Raw genomic sequence first — 14,559 nt, forward strand, 5'->3', positions numbered from 1 at the left:
ATTGCAAGCTGAATCATGATATTTTACATATATTTCAGTTCCTTTAATCTTTGTTATAAAAATCATATGAGGCTAATTTTTTTAAATTTTGTTTAATGTACGGAAAAAATGATATAGCGATTTTAATAATTTTTATATGAGGAAAAAATTAATAAATAATGTAAATAAATAATTATATTATATTTTTCCTTTCATTCTTAATATGGAGATCTACAGAATAAGTACAAGGGTCCAGTTAAATGAACTCAAAATTTGCATAGTTAATTTTACGCTATAAAAATTAACCGGATTTACGATTATACACTGAGCATGAGCATATAGAGACATTTCTATTTTTCGTAGAAAAATTTAATTATTACCTTAATACAGAGATGCTGTGAATATAAATTTATATAATGCAAAAGTAAGTTTATTTTATATGCTAATTAAGAGGCTTTCTTAATATGTTTAATTATAAAGAAAAAAAAAGCGTTGCAATTCTTGTTCACTGACCAATGGCAAAGCAGACACTTTCTACTTCCGGTTGTGGCGGGATATTTGTGAAGTCAGCACTCAGCAATGGCGGTCGAAAAGAATGGTAAAGTCGCAAAGAATACTGTTTGTTCGTGGATTGGCGTTTGTGACAGAATCCATCGAAGTTACTAATTATTTGAAGAAAGTAAGTGAATATTTTATATTTTCAGTGTTTAATAGTCGTACTTTTTTCACCTATATAAAATTTTATAAATAGCGTCTGTGTAGGAAATGTGATTTTCCATATGATTCATTTTCAGGATGGTACTGTTAAATTTTGCACTAGTCTGTTTCTTACTGTTTGCGTCACTCCTTTTTGTATGTGTCTCACCTTTTTATAGTTATATTATTTTTACTCAAACGTTTTAATATTTATCTTAAAGCATACTGTAATTAAGCAGGAAATAGCTTTTAATGGAAAAAGAAAGGCAATATTAACATGACTAATTGTTCAGAAATCTGTTATGGAAATGTTATCTACCTTATGCCAAAAAATAAAGCATGTAACTTTCATTTATTTATGAAATTCAAAATTTTTTTATTTTCTTAGTGTTTTCCCTAAAAATAATTTAATTTCTTATTTTTGAATTTAGTTTTATAAATTTGCTTTAATATATAATCTTTAACTCAAAGATATTGTGCTGTTAAAAAAGGAAACTTTATGCCATAGAAACATAGGTACTTTGTTCCAAATCTGTGTTCATTTTTTTATATATATACTGAATTTTTATGCACTAGTAATTACTGAAATATATCCTTTCATGAATGCATTTCTTTTTTGTTTGTTTGATTTTGTTGTTTTAAAAGATCTGCCATAGTTAAAGAAAAAAAATAAAGTAAGAATGCTTTACTTTCAGTTTTGAATAAATTTATTACTATTTACTGCAGCTTCAAGTTTCTCTAAACATAATTTTCGAAGTCAAAACCTGATAGTTATGTTGATTATTAGACTTGCATGAAAAAATTTATTGAAAAATTAGTATTTGATCTAAAATACCTTAAATTATTTGAATTATATTTTACTAAATCATGTATTTTGATATAACTAGATAGTTAAAAAAAATTTAAATTGTAAATGTGCAGAAATGCTTATATAAAACCAAGAAATTGTTTATATTTTTGTTGCTTTTTCCCTTGTAAATTAATTATATATATATATATATATTACAGTCTGGGGAGTCAGCACCCTGCTGAATTGTAGTAAACGAGACGTCCAATCTACTAGACCATCAAAGATGCAGATTTGGATTTTCTATTTCATAGTTATTGAAATCATAATGGTATGTTTGTTTAAATTAGTACTGTTTATGAATGTGATAAAAATAAATTCTGATAAGATAAGAAATGATTTATTTTCTATTAATTATGAACTGTAAATAATGTAACCAATTTTCTTCATAGTATATTTACTAAACTTTTTTTTTTTTTTTTTTTTTTTTTATATATATAAAAGGAAGGTAGTCTTATTTATACAATTCTTGCAGAGATACCAAGAAATAAAACATTTCAGGAATTTTCACTCAGTATGTCTTGATGTGTAAAATCGTGTTGTTCAATGCCATATTACTTTTTCACAGGAAAGTAATTTTATTGATCTAACATCTGCATAAATCAAACTTTTTTAAGAATGATTACAGTTTCTAAGCTAACTTAAAATTTTCAGATTTAGAAAATGTATGTTTAATGTAGCATTAGTTTTCCATGGAATAGAAAAGGTTTTCAAAATGTTCAGTTGTTAGAGGGAAATAATATAAATAAGATTGTCCTGATACAGTTTCAGCTGGAAATGAAACTGAATTTTCGGATAGTGAAGATTTCATTTAAGAATTCTGATAAAACTGATTAATGTAATTCCTCTGCATTTAAAAATTCTAATAAAACTGATTAATGTAAATCCTCTGCATTTAAGAATTCTAATAAAACTGATTAATGTAAATTCTCTGCATTTAAGAATTCTAATGAAACTGAATAATGTAAATCCTATGATTCATGTAGGTATTCTTCTGTTATCAGGAGATTCAGAAATGTGTGTTTATATGCATGCATTTTTAAATGTAGGTGCTCGTGTGTGCATGTGTATATTCTTTATGTATGTATGTGTATATGCGCATACATGCATATACACATGCTTACATATCTACAGTGGAACCCCGAGATACGAGTTTAATTCGTTTCAGCATTCAACTGGTATAGCGAATTTCTCGTATCTAGAAACAAGCTTCCCCATTGAAAATAATGGAAATTCAGTTAACCCGTTCCACACCCCAAAAAATATCAACATTTTAATATCAAGTCAATTTTTCCTAATAAATAACACTGGTAAATAATATAACAATAGTTTAACTTTGTTACCAACATTTTAACTCATTCTCATTAATCCACACCAACAACAGCTTCTCAACATCTAGGAGTACTTTTATGGTGCTTGGAAGCAACGATAATTCCTTTGGCTACATCAGGTTTCTTAATTTCTTCCTGCTTCTTCAGAATAGTATAGATTTTCGATATTGAAAGGCCGCAAGTCTTCGCCAATTCCTTCACCATGCTTATGTTTATCTACGATTTCTTTCTTGATATCGACGGCCATGGCCTCCTTATTTTTCTTTGCAGCACTATCTGAGGCAACAATCTTCTTGCGAGGCATCTTGAAATAATTATTTTCACGTTAAATGTCAAAACAATTAACTTGCAAGTGCACAAACACGTATATAAAAGAACACTGAGTGATCTGACGAGGGGATTCCCCGAGTTGAGCCGGATAGGGAAATGGCGCCACCCATACCAACAGCCTGGCTCATTGCTCGTTACTCAAATTAATCTCGTATTTTGCTCATACTTTCCTCGTATCTCGAGGTTTCGTTGTACATTTCTGAATCCCGTCCTAATAACGGAGGAGTACCTTTGCCAATATTGCAACAGAGCTAGAATGAATTATTGTGTTAAATATGTGGAAATTGCATGCTTAAAGTATTGTTATTTTCTAAAAATATTATGTATGTCTATTTTTTACAAGAAGAAAAAATAGCTAAAAGCTGTTAATTTACTCGGATTTATTAGTCCAAAGGGGCTTTGTCCCTAAAGAACTATTGTTTTTGTTTTGCATTGGTTCACTATAAATATCTGTTTCACTTTTCAAACTGTTCCTATCAAATGTTAGAGTCCTTAGTGTGGGATTAATACTCTCTATCTTAGTGCCCTCTATAACCTATGTTAGGGTTAACCTGTATAACCTACAAGGATTGCCAGTTTAGGCGAGATATCTAGGTAGTCATCGTAATACGTACCTTATTTTTTATTATTTTTAAATTAAATTGAAAGTAATAAACTAGTTTTCAAGAATGGAGTTAAACTAGATTTGCATTCAACTCTGGTTTATTGTATTAATGATGTTTTGCTGTAACAAATATGAATTTTTTGTTTAAGTATAATAATTTAAAATGTTTTTTCTAGAGAATGAAGTACTGCCACTAAGGTAAAGGTGCTAACTTGCAAGGTAATTTTCTATTCTACATTAACTCAATCTTTATTATATATTGGCAGAAATAATGAAAACCTGACATTCAAAAAGAAAAATAATAATGTTGAATGTAGTATATTAGATGGTTAACTGAGGTTTGGCAACTCATTAATAATCTTACACATATTGAGTACGAATAACTTTGACAATTACCGGTATTTTCAATAGTATAAAATTAGGCAAGAAAGCAGTTTTAGCTTAGCACCGATTTTAAATACAACTCTCTTACCAATATTGGTTTGACAAAGGTAAAATATAATTGAATTTAATAAGTTGGAAATACTGTCTGTCTTTCCATGAGTTAAAAAATAATTTCAAATAAAATTTCTTTTTTTCAGTTTTTCATGTTATTTGTTTAATGTTATTGTAATCTGATTTATCATATTTAGTCACATATTCCATCCCTCTTTGCACTATAGTATATAATTCAAAGGACTTATCAGTTTCAGCAATATTTTTTTTACCAGTATACACTTTTACCATAACTCTGTTTCTAAACCATATCCTGAAAAATTAAGGAGTAAAGTACACAAAGAAGGAAAATATGCAAGTAAATAATGGCATTTAGTGTTGTTTATGTGTCTAATATTTGTACTAGATTGTAAAAGTTATATAATTCTATTAGCTTTTTAAAATTATTCTTTTTGAAATTCAGGTGCTTCTTTGCACCCAAATGGTTAAAGCCCTAGTGTGACTTTGGTACTTTGATCTAACTTCTATTCCTAATAAATAATCCAGCTGCATACAGTTTACTCAATTTCTGCTATGTGTAAGGTAAACAATATTAGCTTTTTTTAAATATATCTTTTACAAATATTCCATCAGGTAGATTTCTTTCATATTTTGCCCTAATTGAGTCATCCTGCTAATTAAGTTAATATGTTAAGTTTTTGTGTGTATAATTCATTTTAAGTATGTGCAAGCAAATGCATACATTAACAGTTACGTAGAATTATGTTTTGGGTATCAAATTCAGAAAATTTGGGTCTGTTTTTAGAAGATTTATTAATGATTTATACTATATTAATTTTGTTAAAAAAATTCTGTTGCTTTTAAATGAGAGTATATATTTTAAAATAGCTGCATGATATGGTAGAGGTAAAAAGCTTCATGTGGATCATAAATTAATATTATGTGGCAAATTTTCATTTATTTAATAAAGAAAATATTCAAGCCACAATTAAAATTTTTTCACTGGATTATTTGCATACAAAGTTTACAGCAAATATTTCCTGCAACAGAAGTGAAAATTTTTATTTTGCCAAGACAGGAAATTTAGTTAGTGAAAGCAGTAACCCTATTTTGAGATGTTAAACAGGAAGGCAAATTTTTGAATTTAAATTGATTTTTGAAGGAAGACTTATTTAGTCTTGCTATCATTCTACGTGGTTCTTAACTTTTTTATGGTATTTATAATTTTATTGTTATTCAGCATTCTGTTTGCTTAGAATGCACATGAATGTAGACTTGAAATATTTTATATTGCAAACTGAGATGCCATTGTTATCATAATTAAAGATTTTTGCTCTGATTTTGGAGGAATTTACTGATAATACTTTTGATTGTGTATTGGTTTCTGGTTTATTGAAATGTGTAAAATAGCCTGTTAATGCATATACGTATGTTAATGACATGTATATGTTTATGAAGTATTCTGTTATATGTATATAGTGTTGTGATTAGTTTTCTGCTTACTTTTTATTTAAGAAAAAGTTATCTGTAAGAAAGTGAATATTCTTTACTATATGTAGGAGTAAAATTGAAAAGGCTAATGCAATATAATTAATACAAAATTAAGTTTTTTCTCATGTACTTAAATACAAACATAGCCATTAAAGACTTTCTCAACCTTGCAGTTCTAAACAAATCTTAAGTATTTTTCACTTGAAATTATAGGCATTGTGTAAGGTATATAATTGAAGCTTACTGTGTGATAGTGTGAAATTAAATTTTTAATTACTGAAATGTAAATTTTTAAATATGAAATACTCAGTGCATTTTATATGCATCTTTTAATACTTCAACTATATTTAAAAACTGAAAACCTCTGAAGTGTGAAATTATTACAAATTTTTCTTTTTCTTGTTTAGGAGCTGTTCTCAAAACATTGGGTGACAAAGAATTCATTTTTACAAAAATCGAGCAGGATATTAAAGACAGCGAACTATAGAACAAATATGGCGAAGCTGCATGAAGTCTATGTTGAATTTTATTATTGAAAAAAATATGCTCTTCAGATTTGATGTTAGTTTTTATTGTTTAACAGTAATTGCAGTTTTTGAATACCTGTAAAATAAACCTAATTCTTAAATTAATTTCATGTGTATTTCTTTTGCAAGTATTACAGTTCATAATACTTCAAACAACTTGAAATTTTATACTTGTTAATTTATGTGGGATATCTTCATAATAATTTTATAATTTAAATAACTCATTGTCATCATATGAGCATAATCTAAAATACACAGCATTTGACAACAAATTAATAAAAAATTAGCCAACTTCTAATTGCTTTCTTTTGTCCAGTTGCCTCTTTTTAAATCATTTAATACCATAAAGCTATTTGATGAAAAAAATAATTGATATGTCCACATCAACATGCACATTTATAATGATGTTATAGAAAAAGTCACATGAGATAAATATTAAAAAATTCAATATTCCTAAACAAATTAACTTTTTGAAATTTTATCTGGTATATAAGATAAAATAAAGAACATATTTAGGTAATTTTGAATTTGCATAATTTTATGAACTTATTTATGAAATTAACAGTTACCTTGTAAAAGGTAACTTTTTAAAAATACCTCAATAAAGCATTTCTTTTATAGAGGTGAACTTTTAGTACTGATCTAATATATTTATAAGATTTTAAACTGAAAAAGACAACAATAATAGATTACAATACATTGCAAGATTGACTGATAAATGTAAAATTTTTAAATATATCATAATTATGTGTAATTAAAACAGAAGCTACTCGATTAACTTGCATGCAAATTAATATTTTCTTTAACATGTTTGGGATAAACTGAATTTTAATAAATAAATATGTATATATTTGTGTATTATCTGAAGATATGAATGAAATATTTGTGACATTAAACATTCATCTTCAAGGAAAATAACAAAGTCAACTTGGTAAACTATTGGAAAAGGTAAGTTTTATACAATTTCCTGGTCTATATTTAACAATTTTAAAATTTAGCACACTCATTCAAATAATCTAAACGTATGATGTTTTCTTTTGTGCTACATTCGTTTACTGAATTTGTTAATTAACTATATTGTACTTTAGATAGAAATTAACGTAGATATTCCTTGTATTTTACGGTATAAAAACTTATATATTTGATAATAATTGACCTAAATCTTCCCTATGTTTTCTTTGCATATACGAATGACTTTTGTAAAAATTTAGTCCGATGTCTTCTCCTCTTTACTGTGTAACGTGCACATTTTTGGTAAAAAATTTGCATAAATCTCCAATTACCTATTTACTGCATTTTTCGTAAAATGTGCTTATTTTAATCTCTTATTTTTTATATAAATCTGTGCAAAAATGTTCTGCATATTATGATTAAAAGATAAAATTAATTTAATATCAAATTTTTACATATCTACCTTTTAGGTATGTACAGCAATATGGCATATATATAACTGGAAAATTTAAATGCAAAAAAATTAATTTCTATTCAAAAATTACATAACACTAAAAGGCTGAAAATCACTTTTAATATTTCATTTCAAAGTGACTACAATATATGCAATAAATTTTGTAAACCTGAGTTCTATGTTTTAAATCAATTAATGCTATCGTTCATTTACATGGCATAAGAAAATGTCCTTCGGAAAAGCAAATAATTTATTTAAAGTGTCACTTTGAAATGAAATATTAAAAGTAATTTTCAGCCTTTAAGTGTTACAACTGTTTGCTACAGTTGTTTACTAAATTTAAATTTATGAAATGAATTTAGTAAACAAAAATGCAAATGAACGATAGCATTAATTGATTTAAAACACAGAATTGATGTTTACAAAATTTATTGCATATTTTGTAGTCACTTTGAAATGAAATATTAAAAGTAATTTTCAGCCTTTAAGTGTTACATAATTTTTTAATAGAAATTTTTTTTTTTTTTTTTTTTTTTTTTTTTTTTTTTGCATTTACTAGTGCATTTAAATTTTCCAGTTATATATATTCCATATTGCTGTACATAACTAAAAGGCAGATATGTAAGAATTTGATATAAAAATTATTTTACCTTTTAATCATAGCATACAGAAAGTTTTTGCATAGATTTATATAAAAAATATGAGATTAAAATAAGTACATTTTATGAAAAATGCAGTGAAAAGGTAATTGGAGATTTATGCAAATTTTTTACCAAAAAATGTGCATTTATACACAGTAAAGTGGAGAATACATCGGATTAAATTTTTACCAGTCATTCGCATATGCAAAGAAAACATAGGGAAGATTTAGGTCAATTACTATCAAATATATACGTTTTTGTACCGTAAATTACGAGAAATATATACGTTAATTTCTATCAAATATATACGTTTTTGTACCGTAAAATACGGGGAATATCTACCTTAATTTTTACCTAATATATACGTTTATATACAGTAAAAAATCGGAGAAATTTACGTAAATTTTTACTAAATATATACGCATACGTGAAGCAAAAAATTGAGATTTACGTATATGCGATAAATATACGTAAATTTTTACTAAAAATATACGTAAATCCCTGAAATTTACGTATATTATACGTAAAAGTAGCGAATGAACAGTAGTCTCTCGCGTAAATATACCTAAATTTTACGTAAAAGTTACGTATAGTATAACGTAAAAATATACGTAAATATTTAGTAATTGCCACTGGACACTTTTTATGATATTTTTACGTTCAACTTGAACGTTTTTTATACGAAAGGCCATTCGTAAATTGCACGTATTTTTCTCGTGCAATTTACGAATGCATGCTGCCTGGGTTCATACTCTTCTGAAAGGAAATATTCATCAGAGAATGAAGCTGGTCCCCGTAACTGTTTGATGAGTTGCCTGAAAGCCTCTTCTTCAACTCGTAAGGGAAGGGGTAATAATCCCACTAAAACTCTGATGGCATTAGAAGCTGTTGTGCGATAAGCACGAGTTATGTTTAAGGGAAAGGGTCTCTAGATTGCTGACAGCATGGGCGTAACCAGCTTAAATTACGAGAAGGTGCCCATTACGACTCCTATGGCTATACTGTTCTACCTATTACAGCATCTTCAAGTATATAGGAATTATTACGTCAGAAATGTATTATGTTAATGGCAGTTATCTTAATATAAATAATAATTATATTATGAATTTTATTAATAATAAAATTATGTAACATAATTATGGATATATGCAGTTAATTATAGTATTTATAATTATTACCTTACAAACATATTAAATGCGTAACTCAAAATTTTTGTTTTTTAATTAATTAAAAATTATTATTAAAAAATTAAAAGAATTTTGAAATTCATCTTACTTTGGTTTCATAATACAACTATAAAGATAAATAAATTTATCAAATCCATATTTCTCTTGTATATAATAATGATATTCAATTACATACATGAAAGTTACATACATCATTTATTTTGGACATGAAATTAAATTGCAAATTAAAAATAAAAAAAGGCAAACATTTTTCTGGACTTTCATTTTGTTTCGGCATTTAAAATATTCCCGAATTCCATTTTTTGTGGCTGTAAACTAGCAAATATATCAATAACTTTGTCAATTGATATTTCTTTGGTATAATTAATGTTCATTAATGCCAAAGAATTTCTGCGTTCTTCCGTCATAGTAGCTCTATTATAATTTTCTAACCTTTTCAAAGCACTGCGGAACGCTCACATTCGTAAGATATTATTGGCAGTGTAACTGCTATGTGCAAGAACACATTAATATTTGGTAAACAACTTTTATTCGAAGCTTTTAATGTCAAAACTGGTGTGTTTGGGAACAGACATAAAATGCCATCGCCAACGTTTCGTCTCTTCGTTTAGAAGTTCCGGGGAGGGTAAATCATCTTTATATATCACCTTCAACTCATTTACAGCAATTTCATTCATACGATCAGCGCAAACTGATGGTCGTATGCAAAACAGGGATGATGCAGTCTAAGCTTGAAAACTGACATTTTAAATGGAAAATGAGACGGTCAAGTAAAGGGATTGGTAAAATAGTTTTATAATAATTAAACACTGAATCACAGTGAGCATTATATCGATAGATTTCCTTTCGAAGGATGCGTGGCAGTTTAAGCTCTATATCTAATATTTTATACATTTGCCCGTCATGATCAAATATACTCTCAAAACTCTTTTCTACATTTTCACGCTCAGAAATAAAAAACTCAATTACTTCCTAGACCATGCTATAGACTTCCACAATATCAACAGATCGTCCCTGAAGTTTAACTCTAATTCCTTCTAAATGAGATAAATAATGATATGCTGTTATCAGTATTACGATGAAAGCAGATGAAATAATTGAATTCAGCAGAACCATAGCGTCTCGCTTACACTGCGCACTCCACTGTTTATGGACTGGTTTGGTTGAAAACGCCATGTGCCACTAGGGCTTCGATGATATCGAAAAAGCTTTGATAAAAATGCCGGTACGCCTTATACCACATGGCCCATCTAGTCCGCCAAAGGTCTAATATTTTCGTCGACCTAAATAATATGGGGAGACTCGATTATATGGGTTTAATGTAATCAAAAATGCAAATGTATTAGCCACCAAAACGTAAGACACTATAAGGTACAAATAGACTTATATTTAAACTTAGCCTTTTAATAATATTACACAGAAGAGCAAATCTTATATATATGCGGCTTAAGTGTTTGTCGCCGATAGTTTATTGGTTGCTTGCGTAACTGTAAATTGTTTTATTACCCGTGCAGTTCAGAGCGTGACGAATATTATGAGAAAGCTAAGCCGGAAAAATTAAAAATACAAGAGCACGAGCATTTAACATCTAAATTTAACATCTATATATAATAGAATTCGGAAATATGCAACCGGCAAAAACCGGCAACGATGAAAAAACAAATAAAATGAAATAAATAAGTATCTATTATATGCGGCTTAAGTGTCTGTTTGTCGCCGATAGTTTATTGGTTGCTTGCGTAACTGTACTAGCCAATGGGGTGAAGTTGCCACGGCACAGAGTTGCCGCTTCAATTGAGACGTAGACAATTTCCTGTAAAACTTGCCTTTGCTATGACCATCAATAAGTCTCAAGGACAAACGCTTAAGCGTGTTGGCATTTTTTTACCTGAGCCTGCATTTGGACACTGTCAACTTTATGTTGTCTGTTTAAGAGTTCGTGAAAGAACAGACGTAAAATTAAAAATAATGGATGGTCCTCTGCAAGGCGAGCTTAAAAATGATGGAAAGATCTACACAAGAAATGTTGTGTACAAAGAGATCTTTGACATGTGAATTAACATTTTATTATTTAAATCACCTTAATTTATTGAGCTAGCGATGGCTCTTAAGAAATGTACCGCCAGTGGTTTCCTTCATTGCACTCTACTCTAAGCAATTAAGCAAGTAGAAGGGAGAAATCCCGTGGGGCAGTAAGCAAAGGGGCGTCCTCGCCGCCTGCCCTGGGTAATTCAGTTAGAATTAGCAGACACCTTTGCACAAATCCCTTTAATTACAATTTATAATATCTAGAATAGCGGTCATGTTGTATGACCGCCGGGCTTTCTAGTATATAGGCTTTCTAGTATTATTTCTAGTATATTCATAACAGCGTAAGAAGAATACTGAAAACACTGTTTAAAACTTATCGTATGATAGATTCATTTCACAATTTTTATTTTAATATAAGTAATAATATTTTTAGTTTAAATCAATAATTTGAATTCAAATAAAAATGGCAGTGCTTTATCTGCAAGGTAAGACTTAACGACTGCTAAACTACACAATGCGATTTTGTGCTTTTTATGTTCTAGTCAATATCCTGGGGAAGCAATCTTCGTTTAAACGATTTATTGGAATTTATTATTTGAATACAAAATTTAATTATTTCATCTGCAATATTCAACTATTTTATCTGTGTGAAATTTGAATGTAGTAAATACTGTGAGTCTTTTTTAAAACGGCAGTCTTTTATTGCAGACAATTTTGATGTACTAAGTAAATACTCGCCGTTCTCGGAAACACCGATCACTTTTATAGATGATCTTCTAAGGAAGATGGTCACCATAACAGGATTCCTTGTATTTAATTTGTTCCTGAAACAGAAAATGGAATATATATTTTCCCCGTGATAAATAGTATTCGAATTATGTGGATATATAGCTGGAAATAATAAAGATATCTTGCAAAAAAAAAAAAAAAAAACTGTTTTCTGTTACTAACAAATAATTGCCTTCTGTTACTTTTTATTAATTTACTTTTATGTCGTGATTATTATCATTTAAGTATAAAATTATTTTCAAACTTTTATTTTAATTCTGAGTTTATGGATTAGAATTTTATGAAAGCTTCAATAACACTTTAGATATACTCGATCACATCTAAATTTTTTCATAATTTCATAACTAGTAAGTCAAATTATATATCGACTCGGTCTTTTTAATTGACAGAAGTAGCACATGTTACTTTATTCAGTTGATTCTTCAATGTAAAAGAGTTAGAAAGATGCCTTTGTACTTTTTCTCCCGTCACTAAATCGATGATTCTCACACTTCTTAGAATTTTTAATAGAACATAAGAGATTAAACAATTTAATTATTGGATATAGGAGCAAGGAATATGTCACAACATACGGATAAGTATAAGACATTATTCTTTCACAGCTCTATAAAATCGGTGAAGTTGAGACATTATTAGCAAATTTTAATTTTGCCATGCCATTGTGATCGGTGTTGCTCTTCGAAGAAAAACTTCAAATAAGAATTAAAATAACTCATTAAATATCATACATTAAAGAAATAATTTTGCTATCAAAATTATTTCTTCTAACTGCTAAAGATGGAAGCATTAACTATCTGTATGATATCTCTGAATAGTATAATGATGTAGAGACATTAGGTATTTTTTGGAAGCAGGCAAAATGAAAAATGAGCAATCGCCTTCGCCGGCAATCGAACCACGGACCTCTGGAATACCGGTCCAGCGTGCAGAACCACTACACCACGAAGGCACGCTAGGAAGGTGGGAGAAATACCTTATAGTGAAATAAAATTAAGATTATTGCAGATGAAGCTAATGTTTTGAGTACAATTCATAACCGCAGGTAATTAAAAATTGAAAAATTTTACCACTGACCAAAATTTTAAGTTTAGATTAATACATTTAAATACACACTAGCACATACTGCGTGAATTTTGAATGCATTAAAAATTAATTTTATTTATTATAATTATATCTATTATTATAATAGCTATAGTTATATAATAGTCAGAATTTTCAAATGAGGGGGAAAGATTGCTTAATTTTTGCCACAACAGAAATGCTTCCGGTAAAGTTCACTTCATTAGAAGATGTGCAAGAGTTTGGAGAAAAGAAACTTCATTTGTTTTTACATTTTTTTCTAATTTATGCTTTGTTTTTTCAAAGCGTCCCATATTAAGTGATTTGTATTAACTCAATACACGTTAAAGCATTATTTCTGGTAACACAACACACAGCACAATTTGTAGAAAAAACATAGACTTTATATCTGATTCGTTACTTTTCAATCTCTCATGAACAAATTGGCCGGATCCCTCATAGTTTATTCCCAAGGGCTGATTGGACCTTCTATAGTGATTCCAGCAATTTAGTGAAATGCTCGGTTTTATTCGTTGACACGCCTTTGTTCTTAAACAGAGAAAGAGAGCAAAGAATGATGTAAATGAAATGAATAGAAATGCAAAAGTATTTATCTCTTCCGAAGACAACGGTGATATCCTTTAATATTAATATTGAATTTCTTTTATATTATTTTTCTGTTTTGCATCATGATCAAAAAGTAAAATGCATTTGTTTTTGATAAGCGTGTTACATCTATAGTGTAGAACATTAATTTTTGCAAAATAAAGCACATGCCAATAAAATTATTTCCCTCGGAAAGAGATGTTGTTGATTCGTGGTTTCGGCTTGATGTCGACGATGTATATGATCTTACAATTACATAAAATTTTTATCATTATAATTAGTATTTCATATATGCTTGCTACTGTTTGTTTAAATCAGTATGGAAAAGCATACAAAGGTTATCTGTCTATGGGAAGGGATGCCATCGCATTTGTGAAGGACTTTCTAGGGGAAACTGAATTGTATTTACCTTATGCGCACGAAAAACCATAAAAGCTAGTTCAACTCGTTCCCTGAGAATCTAACCTATGTCGAACTAGTACTGTTCAACAATCTTATACATTTTGCTCACTACTGAGCTATGTACTTTTTTCAGTCTATTTAAATTCTCTTGTTTTATACTTACTTTTAATCGGTAATTATCTGATTATTTGTTCCAAAC

The 14,559-nt window shown here is 28.6% G+C and overlaps 1 long non-coding RNA gene across 1 annotated transcript; it reads left to right on the forward strand.

The window, feature by feature from the left end:
- The first annotated feature begins 501 nt into the window (after positions 1–501).
- Positions 502–6,345, forward strand: LOC118188071 (uncharacterized). Its single transcript, XR_004758053.2, has 4 exons — positions 502–658; positions 1,684–1,793; positions 3,964–4,006; positions 6,121–6,345. It is a non-coding gene; the product is annotated as an uncharacterized LOC118188071 (long non-coding RNA).
- The last annotated feature ends 8,214 nt before the right edge of the window (positions 6,346–14,559 follow it).

Source organism: Stegodyphus dumicola, chromosome X2 (genome assembly GCF_044657685.1).
Source record: "Stegodyphus dumicola isolate Sdum_Otavi_A_Nest chromosome X2, ASM4465768v1".
In the NCBI taxonomy this organism is placed as follows: domain Eukaryota; kingdom Metazoa; phylum Arthropoda; class Arachnida; order Araneae; family Eresidae; genus Stegodyphus; species Stegodyphus dumicola.